The sequence below is a fragment of the Desmodus rotundus genome, chromosome 3 (genome assembly GCF_022682495.2).
Source record: "Desmodus rotundus isolate HL8 chromosome 3, HLdesRot8A.1, whole genome shotgun sequence".
Classification (NCBI taxonomy): domain Eukaryota; kingdom Metazoa; phylum Chordata; class Mammalia; order Chiroptera; family Phyllostomidae; genus Desmodus; species Desmodus rotundus.
The window spans coordinates 135,327,749-135,337,209 of record NC_071389.1 but is presented as its reverse complement, the minus strand read 5'-3'; positions in this window follow the sequence as shown (position 1 = coordinate 135,337,209).

The following is a 9,461-nucleotide window of genomic DNA, read 5'->3' as shown; positions in this document are numbered from 1 at the left end:
TCTGAGGACCAGGCAGAGGAAGCTAAATACGCTCCCCCAACCTACTGCATAAACATTTTGCTTCTAGGTAGTGCGACCTCAGCTTCCCATGCCAACAATCTCCAGTCACGGTGCACCTGCAGCCTTCTCTTCTCCCACTCCGTTTAAGTTTCTCACTGCCCCACCTGCCTTTGAGTCTCTGTCAAGTGCCAGAGATAGTGGCCAGCTCTCACTGTTAGAGGTGAGGGTGGGGAGAAACTTCCTTGTACCTTCAAGGGTTTTTTAGCTGGTCTAATAAATAAACATGAGCTAGATTAACCAGGGAAAGTAACCAAATTTGATTATAAATTTGATGTATGGGAACCCTGCATATGTGAAAGAGTCGGAAACCTCACTTGCGCAATAGGTTAGGTGGAAAGGGGATGGAGATATACAAGGCATTCTGAGCTAGGGGCGAGGTAATGCACCTTGAGGCTTCAGAGAGTCATTGCAGGGAGAGACATGTCCAGTAATTATTTATTTCTCCTTCCATAAAGATAGGTAAAAAGTCACTTCTGGTGATAGCTCTCAACATGAGCCAGGCTCCTAATTTAAATAGTTCTAGACAGCAGAGGAGGAGAGCAGAAATTTCCCTTGAGCCTGTAAGTTCTCAGTTGCCTTTTGAGCAAATAATCCACATGCCGCTGAGGCCCAGCTTGGGGTGTCATGTTCTGAACCCCCACACTATGCTTGTTCTCATTTTAGTGGTCTTCATTTATTACCACGGTAGCATTAAAAGCCTGTGTCTATCCTCACAACAAGGACCAGTTAAATTGTTTCCAATCCTCACTGCTGCAGCGCTGCCAACACAGTTATGTACACGTGTGAGAGTGTACCTGGGGTGGAATTAGGTATTAGACTAGTTATGGCTGTGGCTTTACTACTTAGTGCCAAATTGCCATTCAGCTTCAAACAAATTTATTTTGTACAAGGAAGAGTTTTATTTTAACATTTTTTCCAGATCTTTATCAACAATTAATATTGTTAGAAGTTCTGTTTTTGGCAACGACCAGGGTTATGGAAGGTTAGGGCTATAATAAGAAAACAAATATCAGAAGCTTTATCTAACAAAAATGTATTTCTCAATTATGTAGAATATAGTAGTGGTCTGTGTATAGACAGACCAGTACGGAAAGGGGACTGAAATCTTAACAAAATTGACTTTCCCAGTTTAGGCTTATGTTGTATCTCTTCATTTGTTAGGAGGTTGTTGAAGTTTGGGATGCAGATTTCTGTAAAAGTATTGCATATTTTTGTTAAATTTATTCCTCGATATTAGATGTTTTAAGAGGTTTTATAAAAACTATCTTACTTTTTTATTGTACTAATTGCTAATATCTGGAAATATTATTAATTTTTGTACAAAGACATTGTATCCAGCCTACTAAAGTCACGTGTAACCAGTAATTCGAATTTTTTTGTATCTTTCCCTTTTTTCATTATTTTCATTATTAGCTTTTTGCACTAGATTTATTTCCAGTATAATTTTTATCTGAACACAATTCATGATGTCAGGCATCCTTGTCAATACCTGCTCTCAGAGGGCAGGGGGTCTTCTCCGCAGTTCACTGTTAACTTTGATATTTGGTACAGGTTTCTGTGGGCACTTCATCAGATGAAAAAACTCTTCTGTTAATTTTACATTTAATTTTATATTTAAACTGATCAGGAATTGAAGCATGTTTGCATACTTTAATTGAACATTTCTGCTTCTACTTCAATAAAATACTTTTTTTTGCTCTTTTTTTCCTTTGCAATACCTGCTTCTTATTACATGTTACAGTTTCAAGATACAATGTGTTTAGGAAAATACACCAAAAATGTTAGTGTTGTCATTCAATGTGACAAATAGAATGTTGCAATATGGTCCATAGACAGCTTATATTTCCTCTATTTTTCATACAGTTCTAGAGATTTTTTTTTTACATTATTAAACTTTTGATTTTCTATCAACTGCATACATAATATAGCAGATTTCATAATTGGATCTTAAAAGGCACAAGTTTGTCAGCAATATAAACTAATACAAATTATCTTAGTGGGGCTTGCATAGATGTAATTATTAAATTATGTGAATTATTAAATTATTTGAACTTATCGCAGTCACAATTTCTGAAGTTCTTTATTGAAATTTTAGTTCTAGAAAGCCAGTAAATTTTCACTGACTATACTTAATTAAAATGCTGAGAACGGTTTTATGAATCTAATGTTAATAATCTATTGTCCTTAGATTCTAAAACTAATTAATATTTCTTAGCATTTTGTTAATTTGATTACAAGCATAGCTTAACTGCATAGCTCACACAATCACAAGAATTCTAACTGTGGAGAAGGTGTTGGGCTGTAGAGACAAATAAATTCAACTTGAGAAGATCTGGTTATATTGAGGCCTCTTTTGAAAGTCTCATATTTTAACCCTGTAATCAGGCTTCATTGAACCTAAGAAGTATCTTATTCTGATTATACTGTCCCTCCCCTCCCATCCCCTATGTCACAAATTAGTTCATTATGTGACAGTACTGATGGGGCCCTTCTATAACAAATTGAATTAAAAACATGAATATTCCTGAAAACGAGGACTAGGATGGAAATGTTCTCAAAAAATAGCTGAGATGCCTCTTTTGGTATGCCATTATAAATTAACCATCTGTCAAGAACTTTGAAGGATTTGAGAGTTTTACCTTTTTTACAAGCTGAAAGGTTAGCCTGCCATAGTTTCATGGTTCCTGGCAGAAGATATGAGATTCCTGGGTCAAACACAAACCACTTTGTTACTCATGGCTCAGCAGGCAGCATGAACTGCGCATTTGTATTATTTTCCCTTGTCCAATGAGAACGAAGAGAAGTGGCCAGGTGGATGCCGTGCGTGCTGTACATTTGCACCATGCCTAAGGAACCCTGAGCTAAAACAACACCCAGTTTAAAGGTACCACAAGCAAAGCTGTTCCATCTTTCTCCTGGAGGGAGACATTATCTTTACTATGTTGGACTGTAAACAAATCTACTCTCTGAACCAGGAATATCTCTATCTTCCTGCTGCTTATATAGCTGTTTGCTATATAAACATCTTTGCAGAAGGAGCCCTAAGCAAAAGTTGTCGTTGTCTCTGCTGACAAGTTGTGCAGAAACATGAGACCTATGAAGAATATACCCACGGCAAGGACATCATTCCATCACTTACCGATAAACAATAAACCGGCACACTTTACTCTTCACATTGTTGTCATATTGTTTTACCTACTGCTTTGCTCTTCATCCAGGGATTCTTTTTCCTCCATGGATTCCCTACGCATCATTCTACTGATCCTGGACCTCTGCTAACAAAAGAAATTTAGGAAGCTGCTCTACCAATCTTTCTATTTCTAATCTGCAAATCTACCACAACTCTGAAGCTAATGGCCAGATAAATCATCTCAACTACATTTTGAGTGACACTACTATAGCTACTTTGCTGCAAATAACATGTCCTCTACTCATCAAGTGCCCATGGAATTTTTACACAATGTCATCTAGTGCACTTGCTTCCATCTGTGGCATTCCTCATAGGTCCAAAACCCACCATCCCTCTGCATCCCGGCCAGTGACTGAAGGAATATGAAGATGAGAAAGACAATGTCTGGATGTCCACAAGATGGTATGAAGATATAAAAACTGGCATTTGGTAGTATATCTGTGTAGGAGACATTATTTACCCCTTTTCTTGATGAATAGATGCCAAGATCAAAAATTGGAGAAATGTAATCTTGATGCTTACCCTGTAAAACTCCCTATAATCCTACCTTCGAATGAGTCCAGCTCACTCACATCAGCAGAGAGGACTGAGAACATTTCAATTCTCCATCACGTCTACTTTGAAATAATGTAATATTCTCAATTTTGTAGATCAATTCTCTTCACTGAATCCAGAGAATTATTTCAAAGTTGTGACCTAGAAACTTAAGTCATGCCACTCTCTAGCTTCAAATCTTTTAATATTCAGCTTCATATACCGCCACTTTCCCACAAGCTTCTTTTGCCCTCAAACAACTTAAATTCTGAAGGGAAAGGTATCTTTAGTGCTCATCCCTCTGTCTGGGCTAACCTGGTGTGTGCTCCACACCCTGCCCTCTCTTCTCACGAACTCATTCTTCAAGTTCAGTGCAGAACAGAGCATCATAAAAATGTAAGCCTCCAAGGAGTGATGAGTATTATTAACTTACTGTTAATCCTCCTGTCTAGAAAATTATAGATGATCAGGGTACATTGCTAAGTGAATGATAAGCATGTGCTTATCACTTTTCATGCGTGCAAATGAAGACCTGTCATATTTCAGAAATATATTTCAAACCACTTATTAAAATCAATACAGGTACCTCTTTGTACATTGCAAAGTAAAATTTCAATAGGAAATTGGTTGTTAGGTTATAAGTAATACTCCAGTGTGTGTAACTAGAGAGGCTTATAATTCTTTACTCCTGTACAACCTGAATAGTTAATTTAGATTCAAGATCGCGCAGGTCCTTCTGCTGATATGTGCCTTGAGAGTGTCAGAACTCTTCAAGTGAACTTTATCAAACTGAGTGGCAGATTGGTTTATCTAAATTGAAGGGTTTTTTTTCCCCTCTACCTTTTAATTGTGGATCATTCTTAAGGTGTTTTATTATAATTGTTCAGAGCTGGTGCTGCTTTATTGATTAACCTGCTGTGAAGTCGTGGTGAAAGTACAGCACACACCATGTGATGTAAGCCTTTTAGGGTTATTGTTATGCCTGCAGTCAGATGGCTGCAGTTGTGACGGCTATGACTGAGAAACAAATGAAATGTTTTTAGGAAACTATAATCACATTAGTCTTGACATTTCACTGCTTCCCCCTGGGTAACTAATTGATTCTTTCCATTTCTAAAAGGAAACTTCTAATTAAAAATATTGGTTTTTTTCTATTTTTTAAGGAAAAAAATTCTGACTTTATAAAGACCTAAGATCTTATATCGTTCTTTGTATTTGAGTTCCTACTATGATTGACACCTAACTTATTTATTTTTTTGTTTGTTTATTCATTCATTCACTCCAGGAATTTAGGTATGCGAGGTATGTCCAGAAAGTATCCAGCCACGTAATATGAAAAAGAGAGACTCTTATTGAAGAAGATACAAGATACAAGAAACATTGTACATTGGACAATGATACCTCAGTCCCCTTCAAAGTAGGCACCTTGAGACCTCACACAGTTCTTCCGATCACCATCAGCTGCCCGGTTGTATTTTCCTGAATCTCATTGAGGGTCTGAATCTGTTTCCTTTCAAAGGTGATTTTAGTTTTAAGAAAAGCCACAAGAGGCATGGTGCCAAATCTGGGCTGTAGGGGGGCTAAGTCACCTGGGTGATTTGATGTTTTGCCAAAAAACTGTGCAGGAGATGTGAGGCATGAGTGTTGTTGTGATGAAGCTGCCAATCACCAGTTGCCCAGAGCTGCAACCTTCTGAATCATCCAAGTAGTTTCCGTGGAGGAATGTTCAAGTTTAACACAGATTTTGATGCAGATTCATTGCTCTACTCAGTCATTTTGAATGTGACAGCCACACAGTACACATGTTCACTCAACAGTGTCTACTGCCCCCACTGACTAGTACAGTGAAGTTATCACTGTTCATGCACACACATCCCAGTCCACTCTCCTTGGCTGCCAGGTGACATCAATGTCACGCAAACTATTTTCATTACATTAACAATGGTTGGACTTTTTCTGGACAGACCTTGTATTTCCCTACTGTGAAACAAAAAGCACAGGAACTTATAAGTAATTAGATTTTCGTAAAAAAAAAAAATAGAGAACTAAATAGTGACTCAGAGTGGATTTTTTTATTGGTGATATAAAACTACCAACTATGTTGAGTGTGAATGAGAAGCAAATGAAAGAGAGGGACTGTGAGTTCCTTAGACTTCATAACACTGTGAAACGTTGCATACCTACTAAGCCAATACAGCAAAACCTAGGCAGGCTTGAGAGTGAGAATGACAGAATTTGAATCTGAGCTTTATCACACACCAATTCTGTGATCTGGGGCAAAACAGATCACAGAATTTGTGTCCTTATTTTCTAATCTGTAAAAGCATAATTCAGTACCTAACCAATGTGATTACTGTAAGGACTTAATGAGCTACTCTATGTAAAGTATTTAGAACATTGTAATTGCTCAATAAATGTTAGGTCATATCAATTTTTAAATTAAATTTATTGGGGTGACATTGCTTAATAAGATTATGTGGGCTCCTAGCATAATTCTATGATCCGTTATTTTTATATTGGATTGTCTTAAATCTGTGTTTATAATCTGCATGTCTTCTCTCCATTCAGCTAAACTCATCCTGAACAGACAGAACATCTATCTATGAGAGACACTGCGAGATCCGGAAGAAAAGACGGAGAGTCGTCTATCAGGGTGTTCAGGCATCCACTGGATCCATGACACTATTCTCAATGCAAACTTGGTAGAATTAAAATATTGGCATCCTTTCCCTTAGGCAAAGAAAAATGCTACCGGAAGCATTACTAAGTCAATAGACGGTAACTGTGTTGCATATGAATCGTGTTTGTGTTTAAAGGAAACATTCATACTGAGTCACTAATGCTGATGAATAAGTTAAAGCTGTGGGCTTTTCAGTATTTTCTTGAGAATTGATGTTACCATTTGCTTTGTACTCAGGGATTATGTATGCCATTGAACTACTCTTTGTAGCTCATTACATGTGCAAGTGCATACACATCGTCAACTAAAAAAGAAATATTTAATTTTTTCTGGTAGGCAAAGTATCAGCATATACCCATTATGGGTGAATCTGACCAGCATTAATTATTTTGGCATTGTAACATCAATATTCAATTTGCCAATGTTAGGACCCTTCTCAGGAGTAAAACAGCCATGATTTATCTCTCTGAATTAAAAAGGTTGAATGGTATTAACTTGTATACATAATTCATTTTAATTAAATGCATATTCTTGAATAGCTTCTTAATGGCTATCCAATGCCTCATTAATCTTAAATGCAACCACCTGAGATCCTTTGGGAGGTCAAGTGATAACTCAGAATTCACAAACTAATGTGTATTGCCCGTGTACAGTGCCCATCAGGCAATCTATACAGGTTGAGTAAATGCCAGGCATGATATTCATTTCTGATATAGTTAGCTCAGGAAAGTATTAAAGAGATAAATAACATGATTATAAAAGTCTGGTTTTTCTACCATCAACATTCTTCAAAATCTATTTCAAGTAACACTAGGATACCCATGATATTTTAATTATTCTTTTATGAGGAGAGTTCATGGGAGTTAAGGATATACTGGGTTAACCCAAATCAAATTAGGTTTCTTTTGTGAAATAGGGGTTTCCTATACATATGAAACTATGGCCTTCCAAAGGCAGAAGTTTTAGTGTGTTTTGTTTGCTTCTGTGCCACCAAAATTTAGGGAATTTGCTGACATGGAGGCATTCAGTAAAAGTTCCATGAGTGCATTAATGAACTTTGAACACAGTAGAGGACGATGTGACTGTCCAAGAAGTGGGTATATCAGTGTTGACCTACTTGACTTTGATATCCTTTTCCACATCTTTTGATATAGTAGAGTTTGAGGGGAAGTCATGTGGGTAACACTCTTCTGGCCCATAATTATGTCTTTCACCCTCTCTGGTAGAAGTCCTTCCACTGTGGGCATCAAACAAAAAAACATGATAGATCACTGCGGAAACCCACCACCATTACTAAGGAAGAATAGACAAGACCCACCAAAAGAAAGTAAAACAAAACATAATTCTTGTCCTTATGAACTCTCAAAAATAGATGAATTAATCATTAACATCTAAGAAATATGCCCTGTATAAGCTTTTTAAAAATTACAGTGCTGTAAGATATAAAATATTATACAGTCTCTCAGTATTTTGGCATACTTTCTTTTTATATTCCAGTTTCTTCACAAAGAAGATCATTCTGAAAGAAGAAAAATAAGTCTTTAAAGTGAAACACACACACGCATACACACACTTCCAGGAGAGGCTGCAGAAGCTCTGGAGAAAGCCGGTCTGGAGGAAGCAAGTGGCTGCACCTTTTGTATTAGGTGCAGCCACTTGGTTGGTTATCATTAGTTATCTTTACATAATGCTCTGAGATTTTGAAATGATACTTTAGAGTGTGCATGTAGGCAACAGTTCACCTAAAAATGGTCTGATCACTGAAATATGAGGGCAGAGAAAATCTTGATGCACACATAAAATGCAATAAAGATATTTTTGACTTCTTGCCATGATGGAGGCATAGGTAGATATGCTTTGCTTCCTCGCATAACCAAAAAAAGGACAACATCAAATTTAAAAACCAAAACAACCAGAACTTCCAGAAAATAGAACTGTATGGGAAGTCCAAAAACCAAGGAGTTAAAGAAGAAACATTCATACAGACTGGTAGGAGGGGTAGAGATGGGAAGCTGGTATAGTGAGGATGTGCAGCAAGGCAGCAGACTGGGTGGTCCCACATTTGTGTGTGGATAAGCCAGGAGTAATACCTCGGAGTGAAACAGACTGCACAAAATGGTTCCAGTGTGGGAAACTAAGCCTCAAAACTTCTGGCTGTAAAAATCTGTGGGGCTTGCAGCAGTGAGACAAACTCCCAGCCTCCTGGAAGAGTTCATTGGAGAGACCCACAGGATCCTAGGACATACATAAACCCACCCATCCAGGAATCAACACCTGAAGGGCCCGATTTGCTTGAGGGTAACAGGGGAAGTGACTGAAAGCGGGGCAAGAACTGAGCAAGTTCTTGCTGTGGCATTGTTCCCTCTCTGACCCCTCCCCCATAAACAGCACCACAAGGCAGTGTTTACCAGGACGGTGAAGTGGGTAGACCACCCTGGTGAACTCTTAGGACTCTGCCCCTTACAACATAACAGGTGTGCTGAGACAAAGAAATATGGCCCAAAATTAAAGAACAGATCAAAGCTCTGATAGGTTGCATTTGCAACCTATCAGATGCAGAGTTCAAAACACTGGTAATCAGGATGCTCACAGAAATGGTTGAGTACAGATGAAAATTAGAAGAAGAAGTGAAGGCTATACAAAGTGAAATAAAGAAAAATATACAGGGAACCAACAGTGAAGGGAAGGAAAACAGGACTCAAATCAACCATTTGGAACAGAAAGAAGAAATAAACATTTAACCAGAACAGAATGAAGATATAAGAATTAAAAAAAAAAATGAGAAGAGGCTTAGGAACCTCCAGGACAACTTTAAACATTCCAACATCCAAATCATAGGGGTGCCAGAAGAAGAAACAGAAGAGCAAGAAATTGAAAACTTATTTGAAAAAATAATGAAGGAAAATTCTCCCAATTTCAGGAAGGAAATAGACTTCCAGGAAGTCCAGGAAGCTCAGAGGGTCCCAAAGAAGTTGGACTCAAGAAGGAACACACTAA